Here is a 12,033-nt window from a genome sequence, read left to right on the forward strand (position 1 = left end):
TACTGTTGTCATAGGTTTTTGCTTTATATTGGAGGGAGAAATATTAAAGTGCTTGAAGATGGAACCCAGTGATAGGAGAGAGTATACATTGGAAAAAGCAATCTCTAGAAGTGATAAGACAAGATATTAGATAATAAGAAATTGATAAAGTGTGCTTACAGCTGATATTTGGGAATAGATCAGGTCAAATTCAGATAACATTTTCAGAAAATAAATGAAAGAAACAATGACCTGTCAATTTGTAGTTTAGTGTTCATAAAAAAAAAATCTGTGCCCAATGAAATTCTATTTGAAACAGAAGCATGGTCTCGATTTTGGAAACAAATAAGCAGGCAGAAAATGCCAAAATGCAGTTTTCCAATATGAAAGAACAACTACAATGGAATAACTAAAAAAATTCATTCTAAAAAAACATCTCCAGCCTTCCTCTTCAGAAGTAGGGTAACTGGACACTCAATCAGTAGTTGCAACTGGTTCCTTTACTTTTATAAAAGAACAGACATTTAGTCATTCACCCACATAAGTATATAAACTTTCTTTTATTAACATAGGACTGGACTAGAGACCATGGTAGTAAAATGTCTCATGTTCAACTTTTGTTAAAGTTCAGGCAGCAAGATATATCTATATATAACAGCTTACAAATTCTAACTGAGTTACTCCATATCTGCTATTGTTTCCTTGAATTAGGCCAACGATTAGAAACCTGGCTACCTTGGCTGCTTCATTTCTCTCTCTACACAACTGTCATAACACACCTATACTTTTGCACAGTCATATTTTATAACATTGAAGGCTGTTGTAAAAGTGAAACAAAGAACTATCTTTAGAACTTTTTATTTCTTTTAATGAAAGTATATAGCCATCCACATTTTTCACATCCTTAATTTTGTTTCAACTTTGAGCTCCATATCTGAACTTTTTTAAACAAAGGCCCAGCAAATGATTTTTCTTCACTTCTGAGAAATTAGTGTATTTGGATCTATTAGTTAATGTGAATCCCACCTCTGAAAGTGAATCTATTTTGTTTCAGTAGAATCAGCAATTCATCTTTAACTCAGTAGGACTTTGGCTGATAAATCTAAATCTTCTATTGCTCCTTCCTTTTGACTGTTTCTTCTCTTTGTATTTGTTGTTTATTTTCTCCTACATTAGTTCATTCAAGACTCCTCATATCTTCTGTGAGGTCAGCTGGACTATAATTTAAAGAGATAAGGCAGAAAACTCTCCTAAATTATTTCATATTTTCCTGGATTAAAGGTGAGTATGTAGATAAAATCTTCAATGGGGAAATGTGAATAAACATTATGAAAATAACATTTCTAGTACCAAGGCTACTTTTGAGGGACCTGAGGTAATATTTAGGGTTCAATAATTACTTTCTGGAGTAGTCTTGAAATATTGTATACTTGTACATTAGGAGAGTGCCTTCTCCCAGATAGCTCAGTATTCAGCAATGTTTGTGCAGAAAGAAGGAAAACTTTCCTTCCACTTGTAAGTTTTCACCATCCAGTCTCTTACAATTTGCATAATATGGAAAAGTATGTAATACTCATGTGACAGCAAGAGTCAGCCTTAGGCTGTGAAATTTGCACCTCAGTCACTAATATTCTTGCAGAGCTCTCAGCCTGTATCAATATTTCAATGTTACATCCAGGTGTCCACCTGCTACTTATGTCGTACCTCAAAAATGTGATGACTCCTGAAATTCTGTAATTTCTTTGTATTGAAATATTTTCAGACATTGATTTACTTATTTTAAAAATAGGAAATAATGAGTTACATAGGTGTGCAGTAATATTTCTCTGGCTTGGAGCAAAATGGAGAAGAAATATTTATCAGGGTGATTTTGAAAATGAATTATTCCTGTTTAAGTGACAAGCCTACATTAGCTCCCTTAATTTGGATTGAAGTCACACATAAATAAATTTTAGCTGCTATTAATAAATGGACTTAATTCACTCTTTGTGTACATGACAGTTTGTTGTTTGTTTATTTGGAGTTATACTGTTTTCAGGATTTTTAAAAATTTGTTTTCAAGGGTTCTTTGGGGAGGGGAATATTTCTTTTGTATTTTCAATTTAAAATTTTAGTTAATTTTTAACAGATTCAATATAGTTTATAGATAAAATTATGAGAATAAAATGATATTCCCTTCTTCTCTCCCTGTCCACCTCCCTCCCCCTCTCCATCCCACCATCCTTCTCTCTCCCTTTCTTGCTTGCTTTCTCATCTTACACTTGAAGATAACATATTTTAAATTTACATAACAATAAAAGGCTTATTTATTCACCAAATGAGAAGTTTAACAAGTAAAAAGCAACCTAGTTTGGCAGGAATATAAGCAATGGCTATACACAGTAGTTGAATGGAAAGAAGTGACCATTTCACTCATGTAAAGTGCATTTTAAAGCAATCACAGATCATGAAACTATAGTAGTATAATAGTCCTAACCACTGGTTTGGCAAAGCTAAAAAGCAACATTTTATAAAATTATATTTCCATCAATACTGATACACACAGGTATTTCTTGTTTCGTTTTTATTTTTTGATGGGCTGATTTTTTTAGATAGAAACTTCTAGCAAATCCCTCCACCCCACTCCAATCAACCTTTTTGTTTCTGCTTTAAAAAATAATGCAAAAAAATCCACAAACCCTGCTCTCTGTACCCAAGCCCTTCTATCAGGAAAGCTAGTCTAACTGTGAAATCTCACACTGTCTTTGTAGTCAGATAACAGTAACAATGACAACAATAATAAATAGAACAAGACAACTGGAAAGTACTATTGGTGTTTACCAACTGATGTTTCTGTTTTGTGCAAGCTGCATGGAAAGGGCAGGAACCTGTGTATTTCAGGGCAGCACTTGAACCCCAAAACCCACTGTGGTCATGGAACCAGAGACACCTGGCCCACCTTCAGAATTCCACTCCAGCCAAGACCTCCACTGCAGTCCACTGGCAACACTGTATCTCCTGGATGCTGCTGCCACATCTGTCACACCCACACTTCCCTGCCTCTCCAGCCTCTCCTCCCTTAGTGCTCTGGAGTAGAGTAGGAGAGGCACCCAGGCAGGATGGCTAAGAGTTGGAATATGGAAACTGTGGCCTCATTCTGGCCCTAGGAGCCTTGCCTCCTCATAATCCTGTGTAGGGGCAGGGTGAGCTGGTATTTGTCCTTCCTCTTTTCTTCATCTTTCTTTTGAAAGATGGGCTGTTGACCAGAATTGCTTGTCAATGCTTTCAATAGGATGGAAAAACTTGGTCTAGCCATGGGGGTGCAGGGAGACCAGCAACCAAACAGATGTGGTCTGCTCTTGTATTTTATTTTTGAGTACTCACAAACTCCATGGTGGAGGCTGTCTCTTGCCAGAAAGTGCATGTTAGGGGCCCTCACCTGCCCTCACATTGAAGCCTCTGTGTCTCAGCCTCAAGACCCCCAGATTCCTTGTGTATTCATACTCACTTCTCTGCCCTGCCTCATTGCTCCTTGTTTCATTGCCCCTTTCTGATCTGTGTTTACCATATTTTGTGAGCTGGCCTCTGCCTGAGAAAACACCCTGTGCATTGGAAAATACAGGGGAGAACAGAAAAACATATGTTGCACTTAAGTAAAATTAAAATTTTGTGTAACAAGTGATTCTATAAACAAACCAGAAACACAGTTCACAGAATGTAAGAGTACACAGGGATACTTAAGTTCATGGAGAGGATGTGTATTATAAGAATAATGTGTGTGGATTTCAAAAAACATGTTTTGTACCAAAATAAATCCACCTTTTAATTCCATCTCCCACACATTTTAAAGTACTGTCTTACCTGGAAATTATATACTGATAAGGAATTAGTACCTAGTATATAAAAAGAACAATCACCACCCAACAACAACAAAAACCCTGAATTTAAAATGGAGACAGGTTCAGAATAAACTTTTCGCCAAAAAACATTCACAGGTTGCAAACAAGTACTTGAAAAGATGCTCAGAATCATTCATCACAAGTCTACTTGTGAATTCACCTCCATATAAATTACTACAATAAAAATTAAAAATCATTGGCAAAAATCATGGAGAAATCTGATGTTTATATATTGCTGGTAGTAATGTAGAATAGCACAGCCACTGTGGAAAATAATTTTTCAGATTATTCTTCAAAATTCAAACACAGAATTAGATCGTTCTTCAAAATCCAAACAGAATTGTCATGCAATCATGTCATCCAACTCCTTAGTATATACTCAAAAGAATGGCAAACATTTTTATACAGACATTCCTGGATGTGTGATTCTCAGGAGCCAAAAGTGGAAAACAAGCCAAATGTGAATCAGCTGATGAGCTGATGCAGTGGAAATTGGCAACAAAGAGCAAGTTAGTGCTCATCCATCACAAGCTGTTGAGTGATCCATCCATTGATGAAAGATCACATATTAGATGATTTAATTTATATACCATACCTAGGATAGACTAATACATTCAAATGCATTCATGGTTTCCAGGAGTTAGTGGGAGGGAGAAATAGAGAATGATGGATAGTTGGTATAGTTTCTTTCTGTACTGATGCAATATTGTAAAATGCAGTAAAATAATAGAACGTTGTTCCCTTATTGTATTAGAGTGGTCCATTTAAGATTTTTTTAAATGAGATTACCTAAATAATGCAAATTTAGGTCATATTTATGAATGGAAAATTTTCTGTCATTTGATTTCCAATTAGAAGTATTAACACTTGGCCAAGACCATAATTTCTTCTTTTGTAAACACAGACAGATTCTACTTTCCTCAACTCTCATTTTTAAAATGTTGTTAAATGCTTTGAGAATGATTTATCACCAACAATCTTGTCTTTATTTCCTTGATGATAAGATGATTTAATGGGAAAGATGAGTTGTCTTGCATAAAATAGAAAAGGCTTTCTTCATGCTTGCTACAAACTTGGAGGTTCTTGGTTTAGAGCCAGATGCTCACATTTACACCAGGTCTTCTGTATCTTTAAATACATGTGCAGATACTTCTTTTTTTATTTTTTGACAGGCAGAGTTAGTGAGAGAGACAGAGACAAAGGTCTTCCTTCCATTGGTTCACCCCTCAAATGGCCACTATGGCCAGTGTGCTGTGCTGATCCAAAACCAGGAGCCAGGTGCTTCCTCCTGGTCTCCCATGCGGGTGCAGGGACCAAGCACTTGGGCCATCCTCCACTGCATTTCCGGGCCACAGCAGAGAGCTGCACTGCAAGAGGAGCAACCTGGACAGAACCAGTGCCCCAACTGGGACTAGAACCTGGGGTGCTGGAGCCACAGGTGGAGGATTAGCCTAGCAAGCCACAGCACCAGCCTGCAGATACTTCAATAAGTCATTCAGATACATATATACTGGAACTAATAATCCTGGACAAGGCATTTGTAAAATTTTATGTATTTTGAGAGACACAGAGAACACACACACACACACACACACACAGATGAGAGGGAGGGAGGGAGGTGGCGGGAGAGAGAGAGAGAGAGAGAGAAAAGAGGAAGAGGAAAAAGCATGCAGATAGAGAGCACCCATCAACATGTTCACTACTCCAATGTCAACAGCAGCCAGGTTGGGCCAGGCTGAAGCTGGGAGCCATGAACAACTCCCAAATTAGTGGCAAGATCTACCTACATAAACCATCATCTGCTGAATCCCAAAGTGTGCATTTAGCAGGATGTTGGAATTGGAAGTGGTGCTTTACATGGGTTATGCACATCTCAACAAACTTCTAAAAGTCTGCTTCCATGTAAATGGAATGACATTTTTAAAATTTTAAAATGTAAGACATTTTTAAAAACTTAAGACTCACAAAACATTGTTGAATTATTGATATTAATCCAAGAAGTTGCTAAGCTTTGACCTCATCATGTAACTTGCTTGTGGCCCAGTGATTTTTGCAAAAGAAGAAAATATTTGTAGAACAATTTGAAAAATATTACTGTTACTAGAAAATGTTACTGTTGAGAATGATATTGATAAATCTTTTTATTTATTTGAAAGGCAGAGAGAGAGAGAGAGAGAGAGAGAGAGAGAGACTTCCATCTGCTGATTCACTTCCCAAATGGCCACAATGGCCAGGGCTGGGCGAGGTCAAAGCCAGGATCCAGGAGCTGCTTCTGGGTCTCCCATGTGGTTGCAGAGGCCCAAGCACTTGGGCCATCCTCCACTGTTCTCCTATGTCATTAGAAGGGAGCTGGATCAGAAGCAGAGCATCTAGGACTCAAAAAGGCACCTATTAAGGATGATGGTGCTGTAGGGAGAGGCTTAATCTGCTATACCACAGTACTGACCGTGAGAAATGATATTGGAAAATAGAAGTTCTGGGGGCAGGCGTTTTGGCATAGCAATTTAAACCACTGCTTGTGGTGTCTGCATCCAATATATGGAATGCCTGCAATTTAGTTTCACCTCTGCTTCCAGTCAAGGTTCCTCTAAATGCACCTTGGGAAGTACTGAGTGATAACTCAAGTACTTGAAACCCTGCCACCCATGTGTGAGACCTAAATGGATGTCCCAATGCCTGGCTTCAACCAGGGTCAGTCCTTGATGTTACAGACTGTTGAGGAGAAAAAAGATCTCTCCTTCTTTCTATATTTTTTTCTTTTGAAATGCAGTTTTAAATTTATGTAATATTTAACAGATTCAATATGATATACTTGCACATCTAACAACACAATAATATAACCTTCTTCCCTCTTTGTCACCCTCCTTCCTTCTTTTTTTTTCAGTTTTTGAGACAACATATTTTAAATTTACATTACAGTAAAAAGGGTTAATGCATAACTGAGTAAGAAGTTTAACAAGTAAAAAGCTAAATGTCCCTAGATTAATGGGAATATAAATAATGGCTATGAACAATTATTGAATGGAAAAAAATGGCCATTTCACTCAAATATAGTAAATGTTTAAGTAATCATAGATCATTCAAACTACAGTAGCACAATATTCTTAACCACTGGTTTTATAAATGTATAAAACAGTTTTACCCAATTATATTTGCAGTGATACTGATACACACAGACACTTCTTCTTTTCCATTTGTTTTTAAAATTTTCACTCCCACATGTAAGGTAGAACCTGTGTATTTTTCTTTCTGGGTCCAGCTTATTTCCCTCAACATGATGTCTTCCAGTTGCATCCATTTTGTTACAAATGGTAGAATTTCATTTTTTATAGTTAATATTCCATTGTGTATACATACCACATTTTCTTTATCCACTCATCTGATGATGGACAACTTGGTTGGTTCCAAATTTTGGTTACTGTGAACAGTCTTGCAATTAACATGGTGGTTCAGGTATCTCTTTTATACATTGTGTTCAAGACTTTTGGGTGTATACCCAATAGTTGGATTGCTGGATCATTTGTCAAGTTTATTTCTAGTATTTCCACACTGTTTTCCTCAGTGGCTTCACTAATTTACATTCCCACCAACTATGTTTAATATTTCCTTTTGTCCACATCCTCACCAGCATTTATTAGTCTCTGTTTTTAGCCATTCTAAGAAGAGTGAGGTGATATATCATTGTGGTTTTGATTTGAAATTTCCTGATGGCTAGTGATGTTAAGCCTTTTTTATACATTTGTCAGCCATTGATATTTCTTATTTTGAGAACTGTCCATTGATGTCCTTTAACTACTTCTCAGCTAGATTGGTTTTCTTTTGTTGTTAAATTGCTGATATATTTGGGTTATATTTTGGGTTATTAATTAATTTGTGTTGTAAGTGAAGGACATTTATACATAGACTATGTTCATTATTTTAGCATGTATTTATATATTTAGATGATAATTCTAATTGATTTATCTACTTCACTGACTTTCTAGTTTGCCCTTACAGACACTATCTTGTCTTTCTGTCTTAAATTATTCTCTCCTGGTGCCTTTTCATTCTTGCGTAACTTTCTATTATCTTTTCCTAATTTTTAAAACTTTCTTTACTGGTTTTCTTGTTATTTGTGTTCTACTATATTTTTTCATATCTTCCAGTTAATATTCCCCATTTTTCTATAGACAGAATAAGATCACATTGAATTTTAAGATTTTAATCAATCTTGCAGACTAATGAAACAGCATTTATTATTTCCATCTGCATTTAACATATGATTCAAGTGGTTGTTCAAATTAAGCACCCAAAATTTAAAGCACATAATGATTTATCTGGATACAATAAGTGGCAGAAATTAGGTATAATCCCAAGTTTCTTTTTTCTAAGTCTGCTACTCTTCTTTGTAATTATACAGAAACAAATTTTTTTTAGTGTTCTTACTAGATGAATAAAAATGGAAGAAGCAGTTGAACCCAATGGAAGGAAGTTTAAGAAGAAAAGGTCAGATTTGAAGAGGAACATTATTGACATGGATAGGAAAAATGCTTTAAAATGTTCTTTCTCATTTTTTATCTATTGTTATTATTTTCTATTTCTTTTTTGTTGTTGTTCTTTACTTTCTGTGTTCCTTTCCCCTCTTGTCCTTTTATTTTTTCTATTTTCTCATTCTTTCATATCCTCTAAACTTTGTTTTTTATTTTCTCTTCATCTTTACTTTATAAATTTTTTTCTTTAATCTTATTTTCTTTCCTCCTTGTTTTCATTCTCCTTTTTCACCTCTCTCTCTCTCTCACTCACACACACACACACACACACACACACACACTTTCATTCACCTCTAGGTAATACAGTCTAATTCCTATGTATTGATTTTTTTTTAACTTTTATATAATGAATATAAATTTCCAAAGTACGACTTATGGATTACAATGGCTTCCCCCCATACTGTCCCTCCCACCCACAACCCTCCCCTTTCCCACTCCCTCTCCCCTTCCATTCACATCAAGATTCATTTTCGATGCTCTTTATATACAGAAGATCAGCTTAGCATACATTAAGTAAGGATTTCAACAGTTTGCTCCCACACAGAAACATAAAGTGAAAAATAATAGATGATTTTTTTAAATGATGATGAAATCAGATCAGACCTATTGTCATGTTTAATCCCAGTGAGAGTCAAGTTGGGAATTGATAATTTCTTTTTTCTTTTTTTTTTCTTTTACAGAACATCAGTTTAGTATGCATTAAGTAAAGATTTCAACAGTTTGCACCCCCATAGAAACACAAAGTGAAATATATTGTTTGAGTACTCGTTATAGCATTAAATCTCAATGTACAGCATATTAAGGACAGAGATCCTACATGAGGAGTAAGTGCACAGTGACTCCTATTGTTGACTTTACAAATTGACACTCCTGTTTATGGCATCAGTAATCTCCCTATGCTCCAGTCATGAGTTTCCAAGGCTATGGAAGCCCTCTGAGTTCTCCGACTCTTATCTTGTTTAGACAAGGTCATAGTCAAAGTGGAGGTTCTCTCCTCCCTTCAGAGAAAGGTACCTCCTTCTTTGAAGACCTGTTCTTTCCACTGGGATCTCACTCACAGAGATCTTTTTGCCAGAGTGTCTTGGCTTTCCATGCCTGAAATACTCTCATGAGCTTTTCAGCCAGATCCGAATGCCTTTAGGGCTGATTCTGAGGCCAGAGTGCTATTTAGGACATCTGCCATTCTATGAGTCTGCTGAGTATCTCACTTCCCATGTTGGATCACTCTCCCCTTTATTTATTCTATCGGTTAGTGTTAGCAGGTACTAGACTTGTTTATGTGCTCCCTTTGACTCTTAGTCCTTTCATTATGATCAATTGTGAACTGAAATTGATCACTTGGAATAGTGAGATGGCATTGGTTCATGCCACCTTGATGGGATCGAATTGGAATCCCCTGGTATGTTTCTAACTCTACCATTTGGGGCAAGTCAGCTTGAGCATGTCCCAAATTATACATCTCTTCCCTCTCTTATTCCCACTCTTATGTTTAACAGGGATCACATTTCAGTTAATTTTCAACACTTAAGAATAACTGTGTATTAATTACAGAATTAAACCAGTCATATTAAGTAGAACAGACAAAAAAACTACTAAGAGGGATAATGTATTAAGTTGTTCATTAACAGTCAGGGCTATGCTGATCAAGTCACCGTTTCCCATAGTGTCCATTTCACTTCAACAGGTTTCCTATTTGTTGTTCAGTCAGTTGTCACCGATCAGGGAGAATATATGGTATTGTTCCATTTGGGACTGGCTTACTTCACTCAGCATAATGTGTTCCAGATTCCTCCATTTTGTTGCAAATGACTGGATTTCATTGTTTCTTACTGTGGTATAGTATTCTAAAGAATACATATCCCATAATTTCTTTATCCAGTCTACCGTTGATGGGCATTTAGGTTGGTTCCAGGTCTTGGCTATTGTGAATTGTGCTGTGATAAACATTAGGGTGCAGACCGCTTTTTTGTTTGCCAATTTAAACTCCTTTGGGTAAATTCCAAGGAGTGGGATGGCTGGGTCGAACGGTAGGGTTATCTTCAGGTTTCTGAGGAATCTCCAGACTGACTTCCATAGTGGCTTCACCAGTTTGCATTCCCACCAACAGTGGGTTAGCGTCCCTTTTTCCCCACATCCTCGCCAGCATCTGTTGTTGGTAGATTTCTGTATGTGAGCCATTCTAAAAGGGGTGAGGTGAAACCTCATTGTGGTTTTGATTTGTATTTCCCTGATTGCTAGTGACCTTGAACATTTTTTCATGTGCCTGTTGGCCATTTGGATTTCCTCTTTTGAAAAATGTCTATTGAGGTCGTTGGACCACCTCTTAAGTGGGTTGTTTGTTTTGATGTTGTGGAGTTTCTTGATCTCTTTGTAGATTCTGGTTATTAACCCTTTATCTGTTGCATAGTTTGCAAATATTTTTTCCCATTCTGTCGGTTGTCTCTTCACTCTCCTGTTTCTTTTGCAGTACAGAAACTTCTCAATTTGATGCAATCCCAATAGTTAATTTTGGCTTTGACTGCCTGTGCCTCCCGGGTCTTTTCCAGAAACTCTTTTCCTGTGCCAATATCTTGAAGGGTTTCTCCAATGTTCTCTAATAACTTGATGGTGTCAGGACGTAGATTTAGGTCTTTAATCCACGTTGAGTGGATTTTTGTGTAAGGTGTAAGGTAGGGGTCTTGCTTCATGCTTCTGCACGTGGAAATCCAGTTTTCCCAGCACCATTTATTAAATAGACTGTCCTTGCTCCAGGAATTGGTTTTAGATCCTTGATCAAATATAAGTTGGCTGTAGATGTTTTGGTTGATTCCTGGTGTTTCAATTCTGTTCCATTGGTCTATCCATCTGTTTCTGTACCAGTACCATGCTGTTTTGATTACAACTGCCCTGTAGTATGTCCTGAAATCTGGTATTGTGATGCCTCTGGCTTTGTTTTTGTTGTACAAGATTGCTTTAGCTATTCGAGGTCTCTTGTGCCTCCATATGAATTTCAGCATCATTGTTTCCAGATCTGAGAAGAATGTCTTTGGTATCTTGATTGGGATTGCATTGAATCTATAAATTGCTTTTGGGAGAATGGACATTTTGATGATGTTGATTCTTCCAATCCATGATCATGGAAGATTTTTCCATCTTTTGGTATCCTCTTCTATTTCTTTCTTTAAGATTTTGTAATTCTCATTGTAGAGAACTTTAACGTCCTTGGTTAAGTTTATTCCAAGGTATTTGATTGTTTTTGTAGCTATTGTGAATGGGATTGATCTTAGCAGTTCTTTCTCAGCCGGGGCATTGCTTGTATATACAAAGGCTGTTGATTTTTGTGCATTGATTTTATATCCTGCCACTTAGCCAAACTCCTCTATGAGTTCCAATAGTCACTTAGTAGAGTTCTTTGGATGCTCTAAGTACAGAATCATATTGTCTGCAAAGAGGGATAGTTTGACTTCTTCCTTCTTGATTTGTATTCCTTTGATTTCTTTTTCTTGTCTGATGGCTCTGGCTAAAACTTCCAGAACTATGTTAAATAGCAGTGGTGAGAGTGGGCATCCCTGCCTGGTGCCAGATCTCAGTGGAAATGCTTCCAACTTTTCCCCATTCAATTGGATGCTGGCCGTGGGTTTTTCATAAATTGCTTTGATTATATTGAG

At 36.7% G+C, this 12,033-nt stretch overlaps 1 long non-coding RNA gene across 1 annotated transcript in view; it reads right to left on the minus strand.

The window, feature by feature from the left end:
• Window positions 1–780: 780 nt before the first annotated feature.
• The window catches only part of LOC138848798 (uncharacterized), a 59,542-nt gene continuing 48,289 nt past the window's right edge, over window positions 781–12,033 (minus strand). The window contains exon 3 of the long non-coding RNA XR_011386893.1: window positions 781–1,196. This is a non-coding gene — a long non-coding RNA (uncharacterized lncRNA). The remainder of the gene's footprint in view (window positions 1,197–12,033) is intronic.

Source organism: Oryctolagus cuniculus, chromosome 2 (genome assembly GCF_964237555.1).
Source record: "Oryctolagus cuniculus chromosome 2, mOryCun1.1, whole genome shotgun sequence".
NCBI lineage: Eukaryota > Metazoa > Chordata > Mammalia > Lagomorpha > Leporidae > Oryctolagus > Oryctolagus cuniculus.